Consider the following 9,730-nt stretch of genomic DNA (forward strand, 5'->3'; position numbering starts at 1 on the left):
ATGGGACATCCTCTGAATCCTAAACATGGTCAGCCCTCCAAACGATTTTTATGGACTCTTTTGTAGCAGTGAGTGGGAAGGAAGAAAAGCATATCAATTTTATATCTGCCGATTGCACAGTGCTGGTTATGAATGATTAGCCATTGCAAAGCCAGTGGAGAAGGTGCTCAGGGTCTCTAAAAGCAGTGGAAATTAACCATTAAATATGACCTCTTAGGACTTCCCTGGTGGCTTAGATGGTAAAGTGTCTGCCTACAATGCAGGAGACCCGGGTTCGATTCCTGGGTGGGGAAGATCCCCTGGAGAAGGCAATGGCACCCCACTCCAGTACTCTCACCTGGAAAATCCCATAGACGGAGGAGCCTGGTGGGCTACAGTCCACGGGGTTGCAAAGAATCGGACACGACTGAGTGACTTCTCCTTAGGACAGGGCTACTTTTCACTTCACTCTACACTTATTTTTTCAGTTTTCATTTGTGTGATAAGCTTTGACTTTGTTTTTATGAAAACTTTTGATCTTTCCCTTTAAGATTCTTAAATATAGGGGCCTTTCCTTTCCAGGTGTATTTGTGTATCCCCGACACATATATGCCCTTGGTAAGGGCAGATAGAAAGATAATGACACTCTAATACACATAGTTGAGCAAATTTTTGAAATCTTGGTCAGGTCACTTCCTCACTGACGACACTATATTTCTTTTCTCACTTCCAGGGCCAGACTATATAATCTTTTAAAGAATTTAAGTATAGTTGATATACAATGTTGCATTAGTTTCTGGTGTATAGCAAAGTGATTCGGTTTTATGTATAATTGAATATATATATAACTTTTCATATATAGAGAGAGAGTAGAATTTCTTCTACTATGCAATAGGACCTTATTGTTTATCTACTTTAAATATACTAGTGTGTATCTATGAATCCAAGTTCCTAATTTATCCCTCCCCCAAGTTATAAAATTTGATGGTTCTATGATTTGATAAGAATTCTTCTCAAGGTTCACAGAGGTGCTAATCACCTCTACTCAGTTTTTTGTTTTAAAAACAAATTGCCATGTCTTTGTTAAATTGAAAAAACCTATATAGTCAATCATTTAGGTTACTAATTTACAAAATACAAAAGCAGAGGGAAGTAAAATTCTCACCTGCCATGGTACTCTACTTTTTATTAAAATCTGTGTTATAAGCTTGATCACAGGCTGAGGCAGTAAAACCAAACGGTTCCAAAGTACTGTGGTTTAAAGATAATGGAGGTGTATTCATCTCACACTAAATCCAGAGAGCACATTATATGCAGAGAGCACTCCAGGCTGAGAGCCATAGGTAGCTCTGTTCAAGGTGCTCACTCAGAGACTCGGGTTCTCTGCACCCTGTTGCTTTGATCAGAACAGGTCTTCGTCCGAGAGTGGAAGCTGAGTCATGGGTGAGAGGCATATGCCTTGCAGGAAGTGAGAAAGGGACCTACAAATCCACTGTCCTGTGGCTCAGATGTTGAAACAGCACCAGTCACCGCTACACACACTTCACTGGCAAGAATTGAGTCATGTGACCTCATTGAGCTAAAAGAGCAGCTGGGAAATGTAGTCTTTAAAGTCTCTGGAGCCCATCCACAAGTCTGTTGTATAGAGAAGGGAGACTGGAGTTAGGGGGACAATCAGCTGTCTCTGTCACACCCTCTTAACTACTAATTCTAGACTTTGGTAAATTTCTACTATGGGATATTTTTAAATATGCAAAAATAGAATCAAATAACTATTTTGGAAGAAATAATAATACCAAGGGTAAAATGTAGGCCTACAGGAGGTGTGTTGTTGTTCAGTCGCTAAGTCGTGTCTGACTCTTCATGACCCCATGGACTACAGCAAACCAGGCTCCTCTGTCCTCCACTATCTCCCAGAATTTGCTCAAACTCCTGTCCACTGAGTCAGCGATGCCATCCAACCATCTCATCCTCTGCCGCCTCCTTCTCCTTTTGCCTTTGATCTTTCCCAGGGTTGCATATCGTATACTGGAGGTATATAAACAGACAATCTTATATACTCTCAAGGGTATGTGTATTCTGTGTCTGCTGTCGGATATCTGGCAATTACTCTAACACAGTTTCCTTAATAGTGGAAGTAAAAGTCAGTTATTAAACAGCTTTGCTGTTTGGTTGTCAAACACGCACATAGTTTGTAAAGAAAAATTCTGTATTTCAGATTAGGGCTGTATCTTTCAACAGCACATGAATCCAGATGAGTACGGGGATTTGGAAGTGGCTCCTTGACGCTCCTCTATTTGTCTTCACAGTCACTTTGTGTATTTGTGACCTCTTATCTAGGCTGACAGGGGCTTTCCTCATGGCTCAGCAGTGAAGAATCCACTCGACAATGCTGGAGATGTGAGTTCGATCCCTGGGTCGGAAAGATTCTCTGGAGAAGGAAACAGCAGCCCACTCTAGGACTTGCCTGAACGGAGAGAATCTCATGAATGGAGAGAATCTCCCGAACAGAGAGGAGCCTGGTGGGCTACAGTCCATGAGGTTGCAAACAATCAGACATGACTGAGCAACTAAAGAACCCAAGCCCAAGTAATCCTTAGAGAAAATATGACTCCTTCTATACTCTCTCAATCAGTAAGTAGTTATTTTTCCCCTTTTGACACCCTTTCCCAGAATCTGGTTCCTTTAGCAAAGCAGAATGCCAAGTATTTGGGTTCATTTCAGATCCACTCTGGATGAGGTGATGCTGAGTGAAGAATTGCAGATGGAGTGCATGTCAAAACTCAATCCACTCAAACTGCCACTCTGACGTCTTCTTAGTATAACTCTTGTTCATGATTTTGCTTTTAAAAAAGTTTCCCTCTCTTTCTCTGTGTTAGGCCCTATTCAAGATTTAGAGACTTCCCAGGTGGGAAGACTTACGAGGTGGCTCAGTGGTAAAGAATCCAGCAGGAGATGAGTGTTTGATCCCTGGTCCAGGATGATCCCCTGGAGAAGGAAATGGAAACCCACTCCAGTATTTTTGCCCAGGAAATGCCATGGAGAGCGGAGCCTGATGGGCTACAGTCCATGGGGTTGCAAGAGAGTCAGACTTGACTTAGCAACTAAACAACAACAACAAGGTCTAGAAATAGGTGAGGGAGGGGTTGAGCGTGACCTCGGGAGGCATACCCCGCTTATCCCAGGTCAGATGAGGTCTGGACTAGCTTTCTTTTTACTTCCTACAGGGAGTTGTCCTTTATCCTCAGTTTCAGAATCTAACGTCCTGTCCATCTCCAGCAGGCACCACCTGTTTCTGTGTGCTTTTCTGCATCACACTGACGAGGCCCAGCAAGTTTAAATTTTACCAGTCCCCAGTGCAGATCTGTGGAAGAGGCGGGGCCTCCCCTTCTTGTTGGGGCGATAGTTCTACTGTCCTCAGCCAAGGTTGATGGTTCACAGCCCCCGCTTCACCTTCATCTTGCTCCTCATAACCATTCCTCTTCTAACTTCTCATAGAGGTGAAGGGCTCCTCTTTGGCCTCACTGAGAGTTTATTAACTCGGTCTTGGATGTTGGTGTCAGAGTCCTGAGGCAGGTATCTTCCCTATCAGCTCCCTCAGGGGTAAGAAGCTTCTAAGTAACAGACTGCACTTCAGCCTTTACCTAGTATTAATAACACAGATTCTAATTAGTTTACTATCATACCAGGGCTGTCTCCTAGCAGTCAGGTCTGCCTACTTGAGGTCTTGGCACTTTTCCCAGGTGACCAACTATTTGTTATACAGTCCTATAGCAACAGGCATCCTCTAAGCCTCCTGGAGCTTTCTTTTAATTTATTATAGTTATGTACAGGAATGAAATTATTATTTTGTTCTCTTGCATTAACAGAGTTTAAAGGAAAGTTGGTGCAACTTTTAAAAAATTTAAAGGAAACTAGCTTCTTAATAGCAATGCTTTAATGAACTAAGAACTATACTTATGAGTTTGTCTCTTTCTGGATGAAGAGTTACTATGGATTTTTGGACTTTGAGACTATTTTTGGATGATGAAGGCTAGACTTAGATTGTTTGATAATCCATACATTGGAAGATGGTCTAAAATATTTCAGTCCTTTAAAAATGTATTGAGATATGTTTTGTGGCCCAGAATATTGTCTACCTTTTTTTTTTTTAAAGTTTATTTATTTGCCACTGGGTCTTAGTTATCATGAAATTAAAAGACGCTTGCTCCTTGGAAGAAAATTTATGACCAACCTAGACAGTATATCAAAAAGCAGAGATACTACTTTGCCAACAAAGGTCTGTCTAGTCAAGGCGGACTAGTGGTCATGTGTGGATGTGAGAGTTGGACTATAAAGAAAGCTGAGCGCCGAAGAATTGATGCTTTTGAACTGTGGTGTTGGAGAAGACTCTTGAGAGTCCCTTGGACGGCAAGGAGATCCAACCAGTCCATTCTGAAGGAGATCAGCCCTGGGATTTCTTTGGAGGGAATGATGCTAAAGTTGAAGCTCCAGTACTTTGTCCACCTCATGTGAAGAGCTGACTCATTGGAAAAGACTCTGATGCTGGGAAAGATTGAAGGTGGGAGGAGAAGGGGATGACAGAGGATGAGATGGTTGGATGGCATCACTGACTCAATGGACATGAGTTTGAGTAAACTCCAGGAGTTGGTGATGGACAGGGAGGCCTGGCGTGCTGCAGTCCATGGCGTTGCAGAGTCGGACATGACTGAGCGACTGAACTGAACTGGGTCTTAGTTGTAGCATACGGGATCTGGTTCCCTGACCAGGGATTGAACCAGGGCCCCCTGCATTGAGAGTGTGGAGTCTTAGCCACTGGACCACCAAGGAAATCCCGCATATGATCTACCTTTGTGAATTCTACCTGCACCTGAAAATATTGCATCTTTTGCCATTGTTGGTTGGTGGGTAGTATAATTGCCCATTAGTATAAGTTGGGTGTTAGTATGGTCCATGCCTTCTACAGCTTGTTTCTTGATTAAGGGTAAGAGTAATGACTTACAGGCTCTTGACGTATCATAGCTAACACCAGAAGTCTCAAGAAATTAAGATAAAAACTTGTAAAATAAACCCAAAGAAGACAAGGAAATAATAATAAAATAAGGTAGCAAATAATGAAGTAAACAACAAGCCTCTGATACTGAAAAATCACCAAAAGAAAAAGTTTGTCGAATATTGATAAATACCTAATAATGCTAATCAAGAAGACAGAATGCATAAATAAAAGAATATCAGTACTGAAAAAAGTGAATCTCATGAAGATGTTAAGATATTATCCACAATTTTATGCACATAAATATGAGAATGTAGATGCTATGGATAAATTTCTAGAAAATACCACAAAAATCTACACTAGAAATAGATACCTAAATAGTCCTATAGTCAAATATTCACAATTTCTATAATGTAGACTGATGATAAAGAAACTAAATCATTAATAAAAATCCTTCCCTCCAAAAAAATTCCAGGCTCTGATAGATGTGCAAACATGTTATATTTGTTTTTGAAAAGTAAGTGAGAAATAGCACCAATCTTTCACTAACTTTTCCAGTGAAGTGCAATTACAAGAGGAAGAATGCATGTGGGGTATCGGGCAGTCACCGGGGTGGCGGGAACAGGTATTTGCCAGTGATCTTCGCCCAGCACTTAAATCCCATTCATATTGTTTAAAACAAAAAGAACTCACAACACATGAGTATTTTAAGAGATAGAGACTTTATCCCGTTATGAAAATGACAGGATATCAGAGGTTTCCTTCCTTACCTGGGATTTCGAATGCAGAGGAAGATATGAGCATTAGAGATGATTCACGGTGGTGGAGTCAGCAAAGGCTCAGTCACTGCACTGGGACCCAGGGGTATAACCTTGGATGTGCTGTCTGCTTTCCAGTCTTGCTTGAATCCTGCTTGTTATCTGAGCCAATGTCTCTAACTTTCTGTCAAATCTGTGAGCTATGTAACAGTGTTGTATTCCTTTCTCTTCGGTTTATCCACAGTCCAGAGGTACAATCACCAGGCATCTCCTAAGCACCCTGAGGAGATACTGCTGAGAAAGCATCAGGGCTACCCACAGTCCACTCATGAAGCATTCCAGTACCTTCTAAAAACCCTCATCAGTGTTCATTTCTGCCATTCCCAGAGTTGGGTTCTGGCCTTTAGAGAAGATTTATCCTTTTCCTATTTAAAGACTCCACTACTTCTGTCACCTTGAATTTTTTTGCTGGCCTCTTGGTCACACTTCTACTCTTACATGGGATGACTGTCAAAGTCTTAGGTTACTTAATTCGTGGCTGATGATAGATAGTACAGTCTTCAGGACACACGTTTTTAGCATCCCAAATGGCAATACAGAGAGAATCAGAGATCTGAGCCTCACAGTGGCATGCATGCCAAGTCAATTCAGTTGTGTCTGACTCTTTACGACCCCATGGACTGTAGTCCACCAGGCTCCTCTGTCCATGGGATTCTCCAGGCAAGAATATTGGAGTAGCGTGCCACTTTTTTCTCCAGGGGATCTTCCCAACCCAGGGATCAAACCCCTGTCTCCTGCATTATAGGTGTATTTTTTACCACTGAGCCACAGGGGAAGCCCCCAAAGGCTGGCTTGTTGCAGAGGAACAGAGCATCTCTATTTCTGTTTCTCAACTTTGACCAGTCATAAGAGCAAAAGTTCAGTTGCTAGAGTTGCTATCCATTGCTGTCTATTCATGCCCAATTTAGCATTGGCAAGGACATTAGCAGTGGTTTGATATGCATCCATACTATAAAAGGTATTGCAATTCATACAAACCTTAAAAGTTAACTGCCATCTACTTCTTCACATCCAAGGATTTTAATTTATGAGTAAGGTAACAAATATAATTGTCTGGCTGGATCAACCTAGCTCATTCTTTGGTTTTCTCTACTTGAGGTTACTGTGTTATAATACGACTTCCAGATTTTTAAGTTGGCATCGATGTGAAATATTATTAGGGTTGAGAAAATTCAATATATAACACAAATGCTCAGAGTGGCTACTCTCAGGCCTCTTCCCACCTGTTACTGAAGGATCCAGAGGCTCTCAATATTCTGAACTCAAATGTTCCCTGGCTCTGAGCTCATCCCCTATTGGGAAAGAATTGTGTTCCTTATATATCACAAAGTTGCAACAGCATCAATGCTTATCAAGATCAGTTCCAACAGGCCTCCTTCAAGAGGCTACATGATCAGCCTCCTCCAAAGTCCTTCTGAGAACATCAGAAGTTTCAAATAGTTTCTATCCCCTTCCTCCTGTAGAAAGGTTGTTGAGCCTTAGAATTACATTGACTCACTCTCCTAAGACTGGAAAGTTCTACCAGACATGATATTTCTCTTCTCATTAGTCTCTGAATTCATGAGAATCTGACAATAAACTCCAGTAAAACCACAGATCCCAGCCAGTCAGTCTATGACTCTCTGAATTTAAAGTACAATTAGCTGGTTAAGCTTTTGTGTGTGCCTGGGTGCTAAGTCGCTTCAGTTATGTCTGACTCTGCGACTCTGTGGACCGTCGCCCACCAGGCTCCTCTGTCCATGGGATTTTCCAGGCAAGAATACTAGAGTGGGTTACCACTCCCTGCTCCAGGGGATCTTCCTGACCCAGGGATTGAACCTGCGTCTCTTACGTCTCCTGCGTTGGCAGGCGGGTTCTTTACCACTAGCACCACGTGGGAATCCCTGTTGGGGTAACAGTACCTACCAAATCCTCATTTCTCCAGAGTCCATGCATACTACAATGATTAACTCTACCTAAAAGATTACAAGACGTGATTTTCCTATCTTTAAGAATTTAAAAATATGATCTCTTAAATCATCTATCTCAGGATGATTTTTCTAAAATATATTTCCTATTGTGTTGCCGTTATAAATTCATATACCTTTTCTCCTAGATTGCAGGGTTATCTTTAATAATTCCCTGCCTTCTTTGGGCCCCAAAGAACTGCCAAAGACAAACGAACTAAACTAATGTCTGAAGGTCCTACACAGCGTCACCATCCCTACCTACCTCCTATGTGACTAGGAGCACTGGTATCCAGAATGGGCTCTGAGATTATGCTAGCAGCAAAAAGAGACTAACACTGAATAGCATCTGTGTCAGCCTGGTTTACCAGAAAGAAGGAAAAAAACAGAGCCTGAGAAAAAGGCTTATTGGAGAGTATGATCCAGGGGGCTAGAGTGAGAGTCAATGCTCACAAAGCAGGAAAAACTAGAAAAAAAGATGCATTCAGAGCAGCCAGAAAAGAGTCTAAACCAGCAGATACCTTGATTTTGGTCTTGTGGAATCCAGAATGGAGAAACTCATGAAGCCAAACCAGACTTGTGACCTACAGATCAAGACCAAAATTTGTGTTAAGTCACTAGAAACCTATATGCAGGTCAGGAAGTAACAGTTAGAACTGGACATGGAACAACAGACTGGTTCCAAATAGGAAAAGGAGTACGTCAAGGCTGTATATTGTCACCCTGCTTATTTAACTTCTACGCAGAGTACATCATGAGAAACACTGGGCTGAAAGAAACACAAGCTGGAATCAAGATTGCCAGGAGAAATATCAATAACCTCAGATATGCAGATGACACCACCCTTATGGCAGAAAGTGAAGAGGAACTAAAAAGCCTCTTGATGAAAGTGAGAGGAGGGTGAAAAAGTTGGCTTAAAGCTCAACATTCAGAAAACGAAGATCATGGCATCTGGTCCCATCACTTCATGGCAAATAGATGGGGAAACAGTGTCAGACTTTATTTTTGGGGGCTCCAAAATCACTGCAGATGGTGATTGCAGCCATGAAATTAAAAGACGCTTACTCCTTGGAAGGAAAGTTATGACCAACCAAGATAGTATACTGAACAGCAGAGATATTACTTTGCCAACAAAGGTCCGTCTAGTCAAGGCTATGGTTTTTCCAGTGGTCATGTATGGATGTGAGAGTTGGACTGTGAAGAAAGCTGAGTGCCAAAGAATTGATGCTTTTGAACTGTGGTATTGGAGGAGACTCTTGAGAGTCCTTTGGACTGCAAGGAGATCCAACCAATCCATCCTAAAGGAGATCAGTCCTGGGTGTTCATTGGAAGGACTGATGTTGAAGCTGAAACTCCAATACTTTGGCCACCTCATGTGAAGAGTTGACTCATTGGAAAAGACCCTGATGCTGGGATGAATTGGGGGCAGGAGGAGAAGGGGACGATAGATGATGAGATGGCTGGATGGCATCACTGACTCGATGGCCATGAGTTTGAGTGAACTCCAGGAGTTGGTGATGGACAGGGAGGCCTGGCGTGCTGTGATTCATGGGGTCACCAAGAGTGGGACACGACTGAGTGACTGAACTGAACTGAACTGAAGTCACTAGACGGCTTCCCTGGTGGCTCAGATGGTAAAGAATCTGCCTAAAATGCAGGAGACCAAGGTTGGTTCCCTGGATTGGGAAGATCCCCTGCAGAAGGAATTGGCTACCCACTCTGGTATTCTTGCCTGGAGAACACCATGGACAGAGGAGCCTGGTGTGGAGTTGCAAAGAGTTGGCCACGGTTGAGCAACTCTCAGTCAAATAACACTTTCATTTCTTTAAGTTATTAAGCTTGTGGCAATTTGTTTCAACAGCAATAGAAAATGAATACAGTCTGCTACCTAAAATGCAACTCAGGACTATATGCCTAGGGAAAGAAAGAACCCTTTATCCACTGACTCTCATCTCGTAATAGTGAATTATGAGTTATCCATGCATGAAGGGCCA

The 9,730-nt window shown here is 42.2% G+C and overlaps 1 non-coding gene across 1 annotated transcript; it reads left to right on the plus strand.

Moving 5' to 3' along the window:
• Nucleotides 1-221: 221 nt before the first annotated feature.
• On the plus strand, nucleotides 222-293 carry TRNAC-ACA. The gene has a single exon. It is a non-coding gene; the product is annotated as a tRNA-Cys (tRNA).
• Nucleotides 294-9,730: the final 9,437 nt, after the last annotated feature.

Source organism: Bos indicus x Bos taurus, chromosome 4 (genome assembly GCF_003369695.1).
Source record: "Bos indicus x Bos taurus breed Angus x Brahman F1 hybrid chromosome 4, Bos_hybrid_MaternalHap_v2.0, whole genome shotgun sequence".
Taxonomy (NCBI): Eukaryota; Metazoa; Chordata; class Mammalia; order Artiodactyla; family Bovidae; genus Bos; species Bos indicus x Bos taurus.